A 19853-nucleotide genomic window follows, 5' to 3' on the forward strand; every position below is an offset into this window, starting at 1 on the left:
AGTCCCATGGCAGATCTTGCTGAATAAGTAATCCACCCTCCGTTCCACCCCTCGCTCTCTTGTGACCCCTCACGGGCTGTCCTGTCTGCTTCTCTTTCCAGCTGCTTGATGCTCTTCTGCTGATGACCTGTGTTCATGGTCCTGGAAGGCTGCAGCCCTTGTGGGCCCTACACAGGGCTGTCGCCTGGCAAGCACTCTGGTAGCCAGGAGCAGGACCCCAGCTGTGCTCTTCATGGAGCTGCTAGGCCATGAGTCTGAGTCCCAGCTGATGAGCCTACATGCTTCCCTTCTTGTATTCCTTTTCAAAAAACCTGGAGTTTGATACTTTAGAAAACACTTCTCCATTGAAGATTTACTTTTGGTGCCATCTTTTGGAATCAGAAGCAAACTTAATATTTGCTCACTAACATTGGAGTCAAGAGTTCTTTGCTATGATTCACAGAGGGAGGGTGGAGCAATGGTCACCTGTATTTTTATATCACTGTTCTCTGGAAAGTGTGTTCTTGCACGCATTTTGCATTGAATGCAAACCCCAGTCGTTATTTTTCATTTAAGACAAAGGTGTCTGCAAGCATGACAGTGAGCAAGTAACTCAGAGCAGCTGTGCATAGTGGGTCCGCAGGGGGCTGATCAGGAGAGCAGCTCTGTTCACAAAGCTGGCGCAGCCTTGTCTTGCTGGTGCATCTCCCCCACATGGCAGCAGTTGAGCATAGAGCTTTCTGGGGTCTTTCTTGAACATCCCATATTGGTCAGGAGGGCCACGCCCTGTCAATCATCAGACTGCAGTCCATCACATGCTGGGACATTAGCACAGAAACCTCACCCAGCAGCAGACATCCACTCCTGACTTCAAGATGGGCTCCTAGGAAAACCGCTCACAGGTCCAACTCTTGTACCTGAAACTATATTGTGAACACTCCAGGGATGTGGGTTACCTAAGGAGGGGCTGCAGTTCATCTTTGTACAAAGAATTCTTTCATCATGAAAATAATCCATATTTTGTCAATTTAGGGCTCTAGGCATGAATTTGTGAGCTGTGAAGGACATTATTTTTAATGGATTTTGATGATCTGAAGTACCCAGGGGACCCCGGAACTGTTCAGTGAAACACAGGGACAAATCAGTTCTCTGGACAGGCAGCTCTCTGCTGCTATTCTTAATATGAGATGGCATGAGACAGGAGGTCCCCTCCCCTCCCACAGTGGTCTCACCTTTCCTGGTAATTGCTTCCTTAGAGTAAACTCGAGTTTCCATTTGTGAAAAGTTTCCTGTCTTAACAAACCCCAGGAGCATCAACACCTTTGAACTGAGCCTGCAGGTGCTTTCCTGCTCTTGCTGGGAGGGCGTCAACCTGGGCCTCTGAGCCTCAGTGCTCCTGATGCACGTCCTTGGAATGAACGCAAATCCCACAATGCTTTGCTTCAGTTTCAGTTCTGCAGCCAATGGGCTCCGTGCCTAGAGTTCATGTAGTCTCTCTTCTCATCCTTGTCGCCAGTCTAGCTGCATTTTGATGACGTCAATGAGCAGTGGTCATCCTCGAGGAGAGGGCAATTCCAAAGTGCTCCCTACTCAGGAAAGCATCAGGTACAGTGGACAGTGTCCAGAGAGTCACAGCATGTCCACTGCAGGTGAATGTCCTCCTCAAGAAGTCATTCCAAGAACTTCAGAGCTGCTGCTCCTGAGGATCGGAGGTGGCCGCAGCCACTACCTCTGTGTGCAGGAGCAACTGAGGATGGCATGAGCCTGCCTCGGCCTCCAGGACCCTCGGGAGCCGCTATGGACCCTGAGGGTCTAGATGTTCAGGTTCTGTTGGCCCTGGGGAGTTCTACCACAAGGCCTGAGGGTGGAGTGGTACTATCCCAGGCCTAGGAGGGACTTGGACCAGGGCTGAGCAGCTAAACCCTAAATGCCCTAGTGGAGGAAGTGTGTTAAAAGACCCTCATTCTCCACCCTCCTAAGTGCCCTCAGTTGGGAAGGCAGAGGGTGCAATGGGATTCAACTTCCTTACACAAGTGTGTTCTAATAGAGACATTTCAACTCAGTCACTTAAGAGGGAGAAGAAGAGAAGACGACAGCTAGGCTGTGCCAGAGACCACGCCAGCACGCCCTGGCAAGCAGCAGAGAGGCAGAAGAAGCCCCAGACCAGCTGACCCTCTCCTTTAATGTTAAACCTCTCTGTGATTCACATTAATCAAGTTATATCTTCACAACTTTTGATACAGACTCTCAGAGGCTACCAGTTTTCAGGGGAATGCAGTTACAAGTGATTTTTCTCTGTACTATTTTTGAAGTATTATTATATATAATTATTCATGTACTTACATACAAATACATAAAATACCCATGTCTGCCTATATCTCTATGTAAATACCTACATTACTGTTCTAATATGTAAATACAGGTGGCACCTAAGACCTGTATGATTTTTTTTATATTTAATGGCACCCCAAGGCCATACCAGGCACATGTGTCTTCCGAGTATCATCTTCACTAGATTTCTGCCTCCACAAGGCACTCCCTGCCCTCTGCCTGCCTCCTGCCTGCCCCGTGTTTTCCCATCCTAATACGTAATGCATTATTCCTGTCTCCTTAAGCTGCTCACACTCCGCCACGCTGTGTCCTTAACTTCTTCAGCAGTGTTGGCTACCTGCCCTGAGCTGGCCAGGCTTGCCTCTGCACCCACTGGCACTTGCCCACATGCTGCTGTGGGGATGTAGACTTTACTGATGCCAGGCGTCCCTGCATAGCGAGTCAGGTGGAGAGCAGCCGCTCTGCTCTGCTCCATGTTCCCCATGGGTCATGCAGGCAGTGCGCCTCTTGACACCCAGCTTCTCCCACTCAGCATCCCGCCTTGAAGATGAATCCATGCTGCTCCATGGGGGCAGCAATTTGCTGTACTTTATTCCACCAACCGCTCATCCCTGTCCCCTGGGTTTTGATGGACATTTGGTTTGTATCCAGTTTGCACTATTGTGAAGAGGACTGATAGGAATCATGTCTCCAAATCTTTCATGGAACATACGGATTCAAGAGTGGTATTGCAGGATCACGTGTGCGTGTAGACGCAGTATTAACAGATCATGTCACACATGCTCCCCAGCCACATGCTGTGTTGGTCTTTGAAGTCACATCAGGCTGGGTTTCTCTCCATCATGACGGGCCAGCAATCTTGCTGACGAGCTGGGCAACAGAGGTGCCCCTGACTCCGGCCTAGTCTCATATCCGGGGAACTGGTTAGCAGAGCATGTTTTCACTTGCTGGCCTCAGCTGTGAAGAGGCAGGGTGTATTTATTTGTCCCTATATGTACTGTCTTCAGTCCCCGCACCCTCAAGAGCAAGAACAGGGCTCCACTGAAGTCTTCAGACTCTCCACGCCCTTGGGGAGCACATCCCTAGACACTGCAACCTGGCGCTAATGCCTGAGGGCGGGCTCCCCTGGCACTGGCTGGTGACACTCTGCTTTCTGGCAGCCTTTGCTCCCATTTCCTGCTCTGGCATGCACACCAATCCTTCCTCTCCCTTGTGGAGAAGGAGAGAGAAGGTCATGGACACAGATGGACTGCATTTAAACATGGATATGCTAAAAGGACTTTTCCATCTTTTCTTCTGTACGTGAGCTCAGGACTTCCACTGATACTAACAGTGATGGGTAGTCATGTGTTGTATAGGGCTTCTCTATTTTGTAAGGAAAAGCTAAATCGTATCTTCCACAGAATGAATTTTTTCTTTGCTCCATTTCTGACTTAACACAAAGTGGAAGAGAAAGTCTTGTTTGAAGAAATGGTACTATAATATGATTTCTGTAAAGGCATGTCCTCTACAACACTTATATTCCTAGCATTCTCCACATGTCTCACATAACGAATATCTAACCCTCAAAATCCTCACTAGTAAAATTCGCACTAGGGTAACTGCTTCCCCTACATACATCAGCACAAGCACGGCCGAGAAGCTTTTGCACTCAATTTTGCTTAGAATAACACTTATTTATGAAATAAATAGAAAAATTCTCTGCAAAGTAATATGTTTTCCAGGAGATTATATGACACTTAAAAGAGTAAACTTGTTTGCCACTCTAACACTTTTTTTACTAGAATATATTGAAATGTGGAATAACTTCACATCCAAGAGGGTGTCCTCAGGTACTTGAAGTTCTGTGAGACACCTTTGCCATGACTGCCCACTTGTTTCTTCATGCCTGTGACTGAGGGCTCTCTGAAGTAGATGGGAATGTCATTTGACCCAGTGATAGAAGGATCACAAACAATGCTGCAATAACATTTATGCACATTTATTTATATAACTGACATTTAATAAACACCTACTAGGCACCAGGCCCACTCTAGATCCTGGGGACACTGAACTGAATGAGAACAAACACCCTGCATCTATGAATTTTCCATTCTTAAATAAGCAAGAGGTATATTATGGCAACAATGGTGTAATATAAAAAATTTAGATGGAAAGGTAATAGAGAAGAGTGGAGCCAGGAAAATATCAATGGCCAATTGACATTCCAGTAAAAACCAAAAGGAAATTAAAAGGAGTCATGGGAGGACCTCAAGGAAGAGTACTCCAGGCAGAGGGAGCGGCAAAGACAGAGATGGGCTTGTGTAGCAGAGGCAGCTGAATGAGGGGAATAAGGGCAGGAAGCAGCCCGAGAGAGGAAGTGGGACCCGGCAGGGGCTACGCCTCCCAGGGTGTGTGCACTTTCTTCAGGACCCAACACAATAGTGGTGCTGCTGGGCTGCAAGATACCAGCAGCTACAGCTTTGCTAAACTTTGCCAAATTGTTCATAGTTCTCATTTTTGCACTTTCATGAGCTTTTATTTGAGTTCCAGTTATTCCACACGATATTTGCAGACTTTTGAATCTCTGCTTGTCTGACAGGCATGAAATGCTGCAGTTTGGGGATGTGTGGGGTACTCCCAAGTGCTGTCTGTTGAGCATTTTTTGGTGTTTCCTGCTCCAGTACAAGTGAATTTGGAGATCTTTTCTTCTGTTTGTTGGCCATTCCAGATTTTTCCTTTTGAACATTTTTCTCATATCCTGATTCTCCGGTATGTTGCTTGCTCTTCTCTTAGTGGTGTTCTTTGAAAGTTCTGGCTGGTAATTTACTGTTAGTTAAACACGTCACTGTTGCTGCTGCCCTTCTCAGGCCTGTGGCGTGACTGCTTTGTTCTGATGGCACATACTGGTGCAGAGAAGTTTTGACCTTCAGTGGATTCAAGTGTGTTCATCTCTTCCTTTAGTGTGAACACTTACTCTCCTTTAAGCTGCCTTTCCTGTACACAAACTAGTCACGATCTCTGCTGGATTTCTCCTAATGGACTGAAATTTCAGTTTTAATATTTTGGAATTACGTCTCTTTGGAATGATGTGAGGTGGGAATTGTTTTTCTGGTTTCTTTTTCTTCGAGGGGCAAGGAGGAGGTGATAGGATTGAACCCAGGGTGCTCTACCATTGAGCTACATCTCCAACCCTTTTTACTCTGAGCCGGGGGTCTCACAAAATTTCCCAGATTGGCCTCAAATTTTCAATCCTCCTGCCTCAGTCTCCCAACTAGCTGCAATTATAGTCATGTGCCACTGCGCCCAGCTCAGCATAATCTTAAAGTAGAGATGGGGACATCTTTGCCTTATTTCTTACTTTACAAAGGATAAAGCCTACCATTATGCAGGACAATGAAGGGTTTTTTTTTTTTTAATTATAACCTAATGAAATGCCTAGTTCACCAAGAATGGCTACATTTAAGGGTGTACAGTGTTCTCAAACACCTGTCCTGCCTTGATTGTGGCATGACCATGTGTCCCTCCTGAATGTATTAAGGTAGATTTCACTAACAGGTCTGCCCATCCGCATGATACACATTCACATGGCTTGCTGGAATTGATTGCAGCTTGGGTTGATTCTTTTTAACATGTCACATTGTTTGAAGAATAAAGGTGTGTGTTTTGTATTGGATGAGCATGCACACCGATCAAGGCTGGTAGTTATGTTGTTGAAGTATTCTATATCATTACCAGATTTTTGTGTTCTTCCTCTACCAATTACAGAATATAATACACTCAGATCTCCCTTAACAATTGAAGATTTGTCAATCTTCCCTATCAGTATGCAAATTTCACCTCTGAATATTTTGTTATTAGGCATGTAGTAGTTAGAACACTTGGGTGGGATGTAACTCAATGGTAGAGCTCTCACCTAGGATGTATGAGGCTCTGGGTTCCATCCCCAGCAGCCAAAGAAGAGAAAGAAGGGAAGGAAGGAGGGGGGGATGAGAGAGTGCATCTTTCTAGTGTGATGAGCCTTTCATCCAGGTGCTGTGGCTCTCCTTTACTGTGATAATGCCTTTTGCCCTAAGAGATAGTATTAATGCAACAAGGCTCCCTGCCATTAGGACTTACAGTGCATTCTTCCACATTTATCCCTCTTAGCCTTCCTACTAAGTCTTATGTTTCCATGTGGAGCTCACAAGCAGACCAGGGTGGACCTCTTACAATCTGATGGCAGCTTTCAACCAACGGGATTCACTGCGCAGATTCCCTGCATTTGTCATTAACCTGAGCCCTGTCAACTATTTTGTGGTCATTTTCCTATATCTTTCTTTGTTTTTCCCCCCTCTTTCTTTGATATTTAGACTTGAGTTATTTTTATTCTGTTTTTCCTTCTTTCCCTCTAGTTGCCTGGAAACTATACACTGCTTCTATTTTTATAGGTACCTTTAAAATGTTCACTGAGTCTAAATGGAGCAACAGTTCTACGCTCCTAATAATCACCAACTCTGATCCTCCTCCACCATTTGCATATCTTAATTGGTTTTCATTATTTACAACTACTTTTCTTGCCCTAGATCAGTCACCGATGTCATTGTTGCTATTGATGATGCTCACTGGTACCCAGCCTCCGTTTCCAATTAACTGGCTCACTGGCCCTTCTGCACTCACATGATTCTGGGTTCAAGTCAAGTTTTGGGGAGTGGAGCTTTTGGGTGTGTATTTAGCGATTGCCAGTGGTGGTAAACTTTAGGTTTTTGTTTTGTCTTGCCATGAAATGACTGTTACACCATTTTTTTTTTTGAATGATAAGTGACAGATATGTTCTCATAGCACTCAGCACAGTTCACAGGGCTATGTTTACTGCAAGGAACTCTGTACCAATCTAATTGCTACATCTTTCCTATCTTATTTCAAGTTCAATTTAATTCTGTTGTTTCATTTCATTTTCTGCGGTGCTGGAGATTAAGTCCAGGACCTCGCCCACACTCGGCAAGCGTTCCGCTTCTATTCCTTTTAAATTGTCCATCTTTTCTCCTGGATTTGGCCTTTGTTTTTGGTGTCATGTTCTGCAGGACTTCGATGTGTGTGCATGTGGCCTCATCATTATTTATTGGCCTGGGATTTGTTGTGCTTGCTAACTCTGAAGGTCCAGTTGTCTATCAGTGCTGAAGAAAGAACTGTCAGTCAATATCTTTTTTAAAAAATAGCTTTATTTTATTCATATATTTTTAGGTGGTGCTGAGGATGGAACACACATGCTAGGCAAGTGCTCTGCCACTGAGCCACAGCCCAGCCCAGTCAATATCTTTCTGAACTCTAGTTCTCCACCCTGCTCTTCATTCTCCCCACCCACTACTCCCTACTGGCCAAATGCGCTGCCTACCCCCCCCCCCCCCCGTGAGAGGTATTTCTCTACCCTTTCCTGAAGCATGAACTTCTTGTGGTCCTGCCTTTGTGAAGGGGGTCTCAGTTTCAACCCATTCTTTAGGGTTGGCCCAGGTTTGTCCTCCTTGTACTGCAGCAGCCCTGTCTCTGGCAAAATGGGTAGAAGCATGTGCTCTCCTGTACCGGACCGGCGGCCTCTGTGGAGGCTGCCCAGCCCACCTGCGTATTCTCCTCCACCAATGGACATACTCCCAGCCCACCCACCATTCTCCTCTACCGATGGGCATACTCCCAGCCCACCCGCCCAACCCAAGAGCCCTTCTCCACTAATGGGCAGATTTCCTGCCTACAGCCCCTCCCACCCCACAAGTCCTTTTTCACCAATGGGCGGGCTCCGGGGCCACCCGGGGCCACCCTGCTCACTCTATGCGCGCTTGCCATTTTGTTTCTGGTTCTGCGCTGGGGTTCCTCTTACGTTCCTGTGATCTCGCATACACACTTGAGAAGCTATTTCTCACATTTTTTTTTCCTTAAAGCACGTATAAGTGCTTTGTAGCTAAAAGGAATTCTTACAAGGTCTAATGTTGCCAAACGCAGAATTATGTTTCCATCCTGATTTTAGACTGCCTCAGGCCTCCCGTTGTCATGTTCACATCCTTAAGGAACACGATCTTCATTCTTCTGATGTACTTTCCACTAAAAATATTACAGAATTTGCTTTTGTCTCCTGTCAATTATGGTTTCATTTTCCAACTTCTCTCTTTAACTAAAAACGTAAATGAACGTTCAGGCGGAGGACCAGGCCAAGGATGAAGTGAGTCTGCGCTCTGCTCTCCTTACCTTGCCAGTGGCTCAGGTTCACCTAAGGCTTTAAATGGTGTTGATTTTGTCAAATAACCCACTAACACTCATGAGCACGCAAATGTACTGTGTTCAATTTGCTCAGGAGCCACATGTCTCATAAAATTCCAGTGAAAAGCAGCTGCATGAGGGGCCTAAAGTTCCAACTGTCACAGCCTTCACATCATTGACGAGTCTTTTACCTGCAGGAACGAGCCATGGTTGGAGTGATGGGGGTGGGTTTCTCACGGACTATCTGCCCCAGCATGGAAACAGGTGATGTGCTCTCCTGTTGCCACTCAGGGCTGTGGGTCCTCTCAGCGAGTGGCACTTCCCATTCTACCTTGAACAGCTAGAAAGGAAGAGGACCAGATTATCATATTAGAGGCCTTCCCGTGGGAGGAACCCCATGAACCACAGGCTTCTCCACTGAAAACACTTGATTCTCTCAGAGATGGTTAAAGTTTTGCAAATAAAGCCCCTGAAAGTGCCAAGCATTTGGGAAAGAGGTAATTGAAACAAAATGTTAGCAACTTTTATGTGAATTGTGCAAGCTTGGTTCAATATCTACAGCAGTGCTTTTCAAGATTTAAGGACGTGTGTCACTTGGTGTTCTTGTTAAAATGAAGCCTGCTTCCACAGACAGGGCTAAGATTTCATGTGACCAGCACGTGCAAGGAGGCCGATGGTGTGGGTGAGCCTCACTGCAAGGGGCAATGACTACAAGACTGCGGCAGGAGGTGACACTTGGGTCACCCATGTCGTGTGATCCAATATGGTAGCCACCAGCCACACATGGTTGGTCCAGTGGAGATGTGCTGAATACCAAATGCATACTTACTTTTGAAGACCTGAAGAGGGAAAGGATATCAAATAAAGAACTAACTTTTAAAATTTGATTACGTGTTGAAAGAATATTTTGGACATATTGGATTAAATAAAATGCATTGTTAAAATGAATCCATCCTCAATTTTTACCCTATTCAATGTGACAACTGAAAATTCCATGTGTGCCTGACATTAGTGGCTCACATTGTCTCTAGTGTAGTTTCCTTTTGCTGCTATAACAAGCCACCGTCAACAGTGGTTGAAACAACACAGATTTACTGCCTTACAGTTCTGAGTCCTTCAAGCTTCAGAGATCTGGGGGAGACCTCACCTGCCTCCGTGTCCAGCTTCTGGAAGTGCTTGTATGCCTTACCCCAATGGCCCTGCTCACAACATTGTCAGCTGCAGAGCATCCTCAAGGTTCAGCCTCTTTCTCTGACTCTCCCTCACACACAGCTTTACTGCTATCATGTCATCGCCTCCTCTCACTCTGTCCCCACCTCCCTCCTTATAAGGATGCTTGTGATTATTTCTTGTCCACCCAGATAATCAATTTCCCACCTCGAGATCATTAACTTCATCACATCTGCAAAGCCCATTTGCCAACAAGGTCACGTGTTCCCAGGTTTCAGAGATTAGGACATGGACATCTCGTGGGCAGGAGGGCACTGGGCTAGACAATTTGTTTGTTTTCATCACACCATAGTCACCTGTGCTCCTCAGCCACAGCACAAATGAACTCAGGAATAAGAAACAAATGATTTTATTATTTTAGTATCACAATGCCAAACCTTAGATCAAAAACCCTAACTTACGTTTGAGTGAAATGTTTCCTATTTCTGCATACATTCACTGTAGTAGTTAGAGGTTTTGTACTTGTTCGTATTGCAAATAACCAAGAGTCTTAGGTTCTCCTGCTAATTCAAGAGCCTTCTTGTGGCCTCAGTGAATGCCCCTGCGTTGGCAGATAAAGCATGGTGTGTGTGAAACATTACTGAATAGATAGGACACAGCCCAAGCAGAAGAGTTAAGCCAGTTATAGCATTGTATCTCTACAAGGTTTTGGGGGCTGGTTTGCCTTTTAAAACTTACATATTCAACAAATATTTGGGGATACTCCTAGATACAAGGCCTTGTGGTAGGACTGGGTGAATCTGCACCCTTGGAGCTCGCAACTCCACAGAGAAGTAGGATGCAGACACTGCTGCACACATCCAGAGGTGAAAGATGTCTCCCATGCAGCTGGGTACAGGGAGCTGGGGGAAAGAAGGGCTGCAGCCCACCAGGTTTTCTTAGATAAGATGCTGATGATTCAGGATTGGGGGAAATGTCATGGGAGAAGAAACTGTGACCTAGGTCACAGAAACGAGTCTGAATACCTTAAGCATCCAGGACAGCTATCCCGTGACTCTTCTGTTCAGGTGGAACATTTTTAGATACTGGGCCTACTGCATTGAGTTTCGCTTTTTAATTTATTTAATTTATTTATTTTTTCCTGTATCTTAAACATTAACCTTGGAGGTCCTTAACCTCAATGAAGGGAGTGAAGGATACAGAAATGAGGGTGAGGGAACAAAGAAGTGATAGAAATGATTGCAGTGTCCCCTACATACTTCCTGTCCACAATATAAAATGATGTGTGCTTAGATTTGACAAATATAACCAGAAACCAGCTTGTCAAAATAACAGAAACTGGCTGACTTTTAGGAATATTGGCGGCACGTGGCCTAACTTATTATATATTTCAAAACATTTAAGACTCTGCTATGGTCTAAATATACAACCCTTAAATTTTCATATTCATAAATTAAATATAGACCACAGCACCCTCTCGGTACCCATCCATCTATTCCATAGCAACGGTATCCTGAGGGCGGCACCAGGAGTCTAGCTTAAGGAGTCTGTGGGGAGCAATCTAGGAATGCATGGCTCAGTTTTGTCATGGTCATTAGTTAATTAAGCAAACCTAAGTGCAGGCATCTCAGAGCCAGAAGTTTCGGCCTGGAAGACCCACCAGCAGACAATGGCCATTGTCCTGTAGAAGCACCCAGAAGTCACAGTGACCCTGAGTCAGAGAAGACTGAGTGAGCAGTCCAGCCACACCCTCCTCCAGCCTAGCCCCTCCTGGGTGCCAGGGTGAACCCAGTAAGGCATGGGACTGTCTTCCCTGCCCACTGTGGAGAGTGCTCCTGTCCCGGAGATAATAGAGGCCACCAGAGAGACCTGGATGCCAACTCCCACAGAAGGATGACTCCAAAGTTCTAAAGTTAAGGGAAAGGCACCCTAATATCTAGATAGCTTTTAAGAAAAAGGAAATATACTTGACTTCAAGACAGTATAGGGCTTCCGTAATCCAGACAGTGCAGTATTGAAGGGAGATAGAACCTACAATTATCTCAGAATAAAAGGCCTAATTTTTAAAAAAAAAATTGCGTGTGCTACCACCATTTTATTTAGAGATGGTTCATTTATTTTCTTATATGAACCTGTATTAATATAAAAATATTGCAAGTGTTGAGGAGTTTTCTTCCAAAAAATTCTTCAAAAGCTAGATGAATCATTATTTTAATATGTAAACTAACATTGAATTGTGGGTCATATTTACATAACAATTAGCCTCATATTTAAAACATTTCTGAATAAGATTTGTAAATCCAGATGTAAAATCATAAATCAGTCTGTGACCTAAATAATTTAACTGTATTAGATAATCTGGATAGTTTTGCAGTTTGACCATGTAAGAAATTATAAAATTGGGAATTAATGGTTCTATGTATAGTTGTCCTCTGAAACCTAATCATGTGTTAATTCAAGTAGAACTTAAGTCTGAATTCCTTATGTCAACAAGTAACGGGATTGAGATGGCCAGGATTATGTGGTAAAAATGTGCAAGGCACACACCTTTTTAACAAAGCACACTCTCAAAATTCAGTCATTTTTCTTTTTTAAAAAATTTATTTGTTATTTTTAGTTATACATGATAATAGAATGCATTTTGACATATTATACATACATAGAGTATAACTTCCCATTCTTGTGGTTGTACATGACGTGGAGTTTCACTGTTCAGTATTCATATATGAACATAGGAAAGTTATGCCGATTCATTCTACTGCCTCACAGTCATTATTCTTAACTCATAGGAACTAATTCTAATTCAGGAAAGCTCACTAAATGCAAATGAGTGTTCATTAATACAGTTGGTAATTATTCTTTTCTGATACAGGGGCCCATATTCAGTTTTAACCACTAAGCAACTGGTTAACTGAACTTTTACTCTTAATACAATGTTTGCAGTTCAATATACAGTTCATCTATTTAAAATTTATTGCATCATCCAGCAATATTTCTGAAAAAAAATGTAAAATTTCAATTCTCAAATATAGATCATACTGCCATCAAACTTTTATGCAACACTTTAGGGTCTAAAAACCATTTATGTGAGCTAGCTCAATTAATCTTTGAATGCCTCAGTTAGAATCCTTGTGCACATTTGCAGGAATTTGTAAGGCACTTTCCCAAGGCTGCCCAGCAACAAATCCCTTAGAGTCCTGAACCCATGGTCACAGCCCCAGGTCCAGCTGCACCTCCCAGCCATTAATAGGACTTCTGGTGCATGAATGCTTCAGAGCCCTGGGTGGGTCAGGGTACTGAATGATTTTTATAATATTAGTAACACTAGCTGGGGGCTGAGACTCCAGTGACAACGTCTTTGGGAGACCCAGCAACATGACAGCGGAGTCCATCATTTCCCCAGCGCAGCTTTGGCTGACGTATATGCTCAGGCTCAGCTAAGATGGCCTAGTGGAGCCACCTGCTTCACTTGAGAGGGGACTGTCCCCAGACAGCACAGTGAGGCAGAGAAAATAGGACGCGCGCGTGTCATGTTGACTTGGAGAGCGTGAGGCTTGGCCATGCAGATGCCCTCTTCAGCCCCGTGCGTGCATCCTTCAGCCAGCCCTAGAGAAGCCGGCTCCTGGCGCAGCCGCACAGTAGAGAAGGGTGCACGACCAGTGCGTGTCCAGCCACATCTCGGGCTGCACTGTCTGCGTCCCCGCGATTTGCATTCTGCATGTGCATATGCCTCTGCCTCTTTATGCTCCTGCCATGCACTCTGTTGGAGGTGTCCCAGGAATTCATAATTGCCCACGTCCAGCCTGCAGATCAAACTCCAATTTAATTTGCAGAAGCAAGTAAATACAAAGTGGGTATTGCACCGTTTGGACCTCCTGCTTTTGTGATTAGGCTCTCTGATTCTGCTTGCCCATGTTCCGTTTTCCACTTAATATTCTTCGCCACCTTCACAGCCAACACTTGGGGTCCTCTCTGTGTCACTTCAGCTCTTCCCGTGCCTTCATTCTGTACAAGTCCAGGGGTCCGTTGCCTCCTTTGAGATGTCTGAGTGCCATCTTGATAAGGGTTTCGGCTCCAGCCATGCCCCCTTCCCCTGCAGTGGCAGACAAGGAGCCAGTCCACCGCCTATGCAGGAAGGGCTAGTAATGCCTCTACCATGGTCTTTTAGGAACCCAAATCTGAACCTAGACTCCACAAATTTTCAGTGAATGGAATAAAACGTTTGTAGGAGGACTGAAGAACTACCTGTGGCCCAGAGTTAAGTCAAAAACCTTATCGGAAATTGTTCCAGCCTAACCTGGGCTCCCCATCCAAAACAAGGGGCTGGAAGCCAGAGGGAGAGGCAGGACCTTGGGAGCGATCCTCAAGGAGGATCCAAATGCCCTGCCCCAGAAGCAGGGCTCCCAAATTGGAGTCGAAGACAGACGACAGGAGCCTGGAATGCAAAGCAAATACACATAAAACAGTGAACTGTGCCCCAGGGAGAGGTCCTCAGAATGGGGTGGACCAGATGCAGAAAGGTCACCTGAGCAGGTTAGAGATTAGAAGCTCAGGGAGTAGGGCCTGGGCGCTGCCTTTCTATAACCCCTGATGCCTGTTCAAGTTTGGGAATGTCAGCCCCAAGGAAAGGAGGGACAGCCCTGCTCAGGCAGGCGCCCCGCCCCCCCAAACCAGGCATGCCTCCCCTCCTAGGCTCTTGCCCTGGGCCTGCCCTTCATGCACTCTTCCTGTAATCTGGCAGCCCACTGCCCTGCTTTTGTTGCACAAAGAGCTCTACCCCAGCCCCTGTTCTCATTGTGCCCTGTCCTCCTCTACCCCACAGCACTCCTGACCCCTTCCTCCAGCCCCTTTAATCTTTCCGGAGCACATGCTGCTTCTTAGGTACCAGATACCGCACTTGTGTGTGTGCACTTACTGCTCTCTCCTTCCTTTGCCCACGGAAATGGAGACTCTGCAGGGCAGCAAGCTTGGCTTTGACCTTCAAGTGCTAGTATAGGGTCCACACACAGCAGGAACTCACCAAGTAATTATTAAGTGAGGTGTACACTGAAGCCCCTGGCCACCGGGGAGGGAAGCCCATCCAGAGGCCACTCCCCACCTCCCTTTACAGGGTCCCCTTACTCATAACCAACTCACCAGGGTCCAGGCTGCCACCTGTACAGGTGCACAATGCTCAGGAAGGGCGGAGGTGGACCGCACAGAAGAGGCTCAAGAGTGGTGCTGGGCAGAAGGGAGAGACATCTGTGCAGGCACCAATTGGATTACCTTTCTGCCTTTCAGCTTGTGATGTCTGAGCTTTGGGAATCAATAAGTGTTAACTTATTCAATCCTCATAAGAGTCTTAAGAGGCCGAGACCACATTACCCTCCTTTGTAAGTGTGGGTCAGTATTTTACCCCAGTTTGCACAGGAGGTATATAGGAGAGAAAGGACCTGTACCTCTCAGTCTAGCTCTCCCAGTAACTCTGAACAGCCAGCCATTTCAGAGTGAGTCATGCCTGCGTGATAGCATTCAGGATGCTTCATTATAACTGAAAAATATTTAAAAGGACACCTTTTCTTATTCATTGTCTGTACCTACCCAGTGCCCAGCATAAAGTTCCTAGATGGACAGATGAATGGAAGGATGGATGGATGATGAATGGACAGATGCACAGATGGGTGGAAGGATGGAGGGATGGCTGGATGCGCAGGTGGATGGATGGACCACGATATAAGTTTCATGCTGGCTGCTCCATTCATCTCTAAATAACTAAACTTTGAAACTCCAGAAATAAATTAAGAGCTTTCATTTTTTTCCCCCAAGCTAAATCTGTCAAATAGACCTGAGGTTTTGTAATTGAAAAAGTGTGCAAGGGATCAGATAAAGAAAACTGAGTGATAAGGGCATTTATCTCCAATCCTTCTGGCTGGAGGACTAGCTCTTTCCCAGAATCATTCCTCTTCCTCCTCAGAAAGATAGAGAGCTGCAGCAGAAGCAGGGGAAGCAAAGGCCCTGGCCCTTCTCCTCCAAGTGGAAGCGGAAGTGTGGATGGCCTCAGCCTCAAGGACTGGACCCGAATTTCCATAAGCAATCAGGACCCAGTGATAAAATTAAAGCAAGCAGGCAAGCAAGCTATGCCCCAGTGAGAGGATGCTGGAGGGATGCAAACTGCTTTAGCATTCCTGGGAGTCCTTCTGCCCTGTTCTTCCCTCCCACTTCTATCCAGATCTGTTAAGTGCTATACAGAAAAGACCTGTTAATATGTAATGATAAATTCTTTTAAACGGATGGCACCTCAGCAGATCTCCTGAGAATGCTCTAGGGCTCGGGCTTCTTCTCAACAGGATGGTTCCACCTCCTGTCTCACCTCCTGCCCCTGCTCCAGGTGGGCAGGAACAAGGAGTGTGCCCATTGCATGCTGAGCCTAAGGATGGCCCAAGACCTTCCTGTGGACCCCATAGCTACTGTCCTCAGCGGGGTGCTGAGGCTTCTAGCCCCTCCATCCTGATTCCTTGTCTGTACCTACCCAGTGCTCACAGTCAAGGTAATCCCAGCAGCTGCCTCAGGCTTCCGAAGGCATCTGGAGACTTCTTGGCAGTGGTAGCTTCGGAAAGTAGCCATTTATCCTCATCAGAGCTGTCATAGCCTTGTCTGCAGAGGGCGGGCTCCTCTCCACCCACGGAGGATCAGCGGTGGCTTCTAGGCCCTGCTACTCAAGGACAGTCCAAGGGCAGATGCTGCTGGTCTCCATCAGAATCACTCGAGTGGATCTTCAAAAATACACATTTCTGGGCCCGGTGCTAGAGGTTCTGATTCATCAGGGCAGAAATGAAACGCAGGAAACAACCTATAACATTTAAGAGTTCAGGCGATTCCCCTGTACTACCAAGTCTAGGAGCCACTAGCAAGACTTTAAATCAGGTTTTATCTTAATACACAATAAGACTGTGTGTGTGTGTGTGTGTGTGTGTGTGTGTGTGTGTGAGAGAGAGAGAGAGAGAGAGAGAGAGAGAGAGAGAGAGAGAGAGAGAATTGTGCTGGGGATCAAACCCAGGGCCTTGTGCATGCAAGGCAAGAACTCTACCAACTGAGCTATATCTCCAGCCCCACAATAGACTTTTTAAAACAAAAGTATCTTCATTATTTATGACAAAATGCTACATGTTAACACATCAAAAATCTAGAAAAATGTAAATAAGAAACCAAGAGTCTTATTACATGGAGGTAATCACTGTTGACATTTTACAGAACTGTTTTCAAACAACTGGCATACAAATGCCTGTAATTTTAGATAGGTGTCAGTATCCTTACATAAACTTGACACATATGTAATAATCATTCTACTAACCAAGAATATGTATTCTAACAATAGGCCTCCACAAAAATTTTATAGCAAAGTTAGAAATAATATCAGGGCCCCACCTAGGACCTCAGACAGACGGGACCGTGCTGTAAAACCTGTCAGGTGTTTTTAATGTTGGCTAAGTAATTCTCTTCCTGATTCCATGATAGAATTGTTGAGGTGAGTGCTATGCAAAACATCAGCAAGTGACCCAGAAGCTTTCGAATATGAACCTGGTCCTATTAGGGCAGAAGAAAGCAACCCAAGGAAAGGATGGGGAACAGAGGAAGCAGGTGGAAGGGTGGGATTGCCAGATAAAATCTAGAATTTAAATTTCAACCTCTGATAAGCAATTTTTTCGTCTAAGCACATCCCGACTTGTTTATCTGGAACTCAGATTTAGCAGGACCTCTGCCTTGTTTCTATCTGCTACCTCTGGCGACCCTGGGGGAGCTGGCCATGGTGAGAGTGGAAGGTGGCCGGTGGGCAGATGCCCAGTGTAAGACCAGGGTCAAGAGGAAGGTTCCCACCTCTGACCTGCCTTAGGACTTGTCAAGCTATATCACATGAAGACTCCCCTCACACGCCAACCCCAGGCCTGCACGAAGGCTCCACCAGACCCTCCCAGTCACAGGAAGCAGCATCACACCTGCCCTCACACCAGGGCTTTTAACTGGACCAAGCCTCTACTCCTGGGGACCCTGCCCAGGTACACACCTTATCTCTGTGTAGCTCGGGAAAGGTCAATGCCTCTCTTCATTCCTATATTTCTAGTTCTTACGATTTCATTCTCAAGAAAACAAACTTCTCAGGAGGACCTGCTGCCTCCACAGTCCCCATTTCCTCTCTGCGTCCCGAGGGAGCTCCCCGTTTGCTCAGGATGGGACCTTGTCATTTCCACGCTGATCCCTTGTTCCCTGTAAGTGGCTTCATTCCGCCCCCTCAGTCTTACTGTCCTCGCAGCCCTGACCTGGACCTACAGCCCTTTCATCTCACCCTGTTTTCTTTCTTTTTTTTTTAAGAGACAAATTATATTTTTATTGATTCTTTTTAGTTATACATAACTTTAAGTTTCATTTTGACATAATTATAAAAACATGGAATATAATTTGCTCCAACTCAGTCCCTAGTACTTCCCCATCCCTCCCTTCCTCCCTCCCCCTGGTCCCTCCTCTCTTCTCTATTCATCTTTGTTTTGTTTGTTTGTCATCTCTATTTCAGTTTGTTTTGTTTTGTGTTAGTGTCTGGTAGATGTAGATGATGGTGAGATTCACTGTGGTGTGTTCACATATGTACATAGGAAAGTGAGGTCAGGTTCATTCTGCTGTCCTTCCCTTATCCTGACCCTCCTCCTTCCCCCACAGTTCCCTTCATCTAGGAATGAAACCACCATCATTCAGCTATCCTACTCCTCAGTATATACCCAAAGGTTCTAAAATCTGAATATTAAAGTGATGCAGCCACATCAATATTTATAGCAGCACAATTCACAATAGCCAAGCTATGAAGCCAACCTAGGTGCTCTTCAACAGATGAAAGGATAAACAGAATGTGGTATATATACACAGTGGAGTATTACTCAGAAATAAAAAAGAGTGACATTATGGCTTTATCTGGTAAATGGATAGAATTGGAGCTCATCATGCTAAGTGAAAGAAGGCAGACTCAGAAAGCCAAAAGTCAATTGTTTTCTTTGATTTGCAGGAGCTAGTCCAAAATAAGGGGAGGGGAGAGAGAAAGGGAAAAGGGAGGATTCCATCACCCTGTTTTCTTATAATAAACCCTCTCCTCTTGGTTTCTGCTCTAGTTTCTTAAAAGCTATCCCTTGTTGTACCTTACTCATGACCCCAGATAGTATTCTAGAACTTTCTTCTGGCTCCTAGATCCTGATGTAGTGTCTATAAATCATGTATGAACTGCTCTTGTGCAGCTTGCTCTCTGCTATGGTAGGTCAGACCTCTTAGCTCTGCAGCAGAAGCAGGTGGGTGTGGCCGGGCACACAAACGGCTGCACTGAGATGAGACCACTGATCCCCCACTTCCTATGTCTTTGACTTTCTGAGTGAAAGGTCTCCTAAGTCCCGTAACTTTCTCTGCGCTCCTGGCTGCACCTGGTCCTCTGCTTCTCCTGGGGCAGGGCATCTCCAAGGGTGCGTCTTTTTCTATCCCCACAAGTGGTGAATCTACTTAGCTGCTTCCAGGAGGTAGAAAGGCTGCTGCCTACTCATGGGATTGGTGTAGACCACTCCTGTCGAAGCAGGAGGCCAGTGTGTCCGAGCCCAGCTCCCTCGAGAGTGGATAGGGTAGGAGCTCCCCATCCTGCAACAGCACTAAGTCTCTCCTTCCCACGAGGCTGAGGCCTGCTGACGTCCAGCACAGCTCTCTGGGCCTGAAGGCCAGGTGCGGCCATGCGTTTCCATCTCTGATGTGCTTCCCATCTTTGTGACATTTTAACAGGAAAGTGACAGTGGCAGGAAGGGTACTCCGTGAGAGCAAACTCTGAGAATGTTTTCAATCATCTCATCTTAATACAGCCAACTTCACATAAAGGAATCACTCCTTGGTGTGGCATTGATTTGGCCATTGCCGGGAGCAACAAGAGCACTGCTGACCTTGGTAGTGGATGTAAATTAGAGAAGGCAACAGAGATGAGGCCCCTGGCCATGTTCCGCTGGGTGCAGAGGAATCTCTAAACTACCACTACCCTGAGGCCTCCAGATGCAAGCCCCAGCGGGTAACAGAGAAAAGAACAGGGGAACCCTAGCATGTAGAAAGCCACTATCAGCCATTCAGAAATACACTTTCAGTGGTTTTGTGCTATATCCAAATGCCCTCAAGCTGTT

At 45.8% G+C, this 19853-nt stretch overlaps 1 pseudogene; it reads left to right on the forward strand.

Annotated features, from left to right (window-relative positions):
* The first annotated feature begins 8443 nt into the window (after window positions 1-8443).
* Window positions 8444-19853, forward strand: part of LOC107143132 — a 35005-nt pseudogene continuing 23595 nt past the window's right edge.

This window comes from Marmota marmota, unplaced genomic scaffold (genome assembly GCF_001458135.2).
Source record: "Marmota marmota marmota unplaced genomic scaffold, marMar, whole genome shotgun sequence".
Lineage (NCBI taxonomy): Eukaryota > Metazoa > Chordata > Mammalia > Rodentia > Sciuridae > Marmota > Marmota marmota.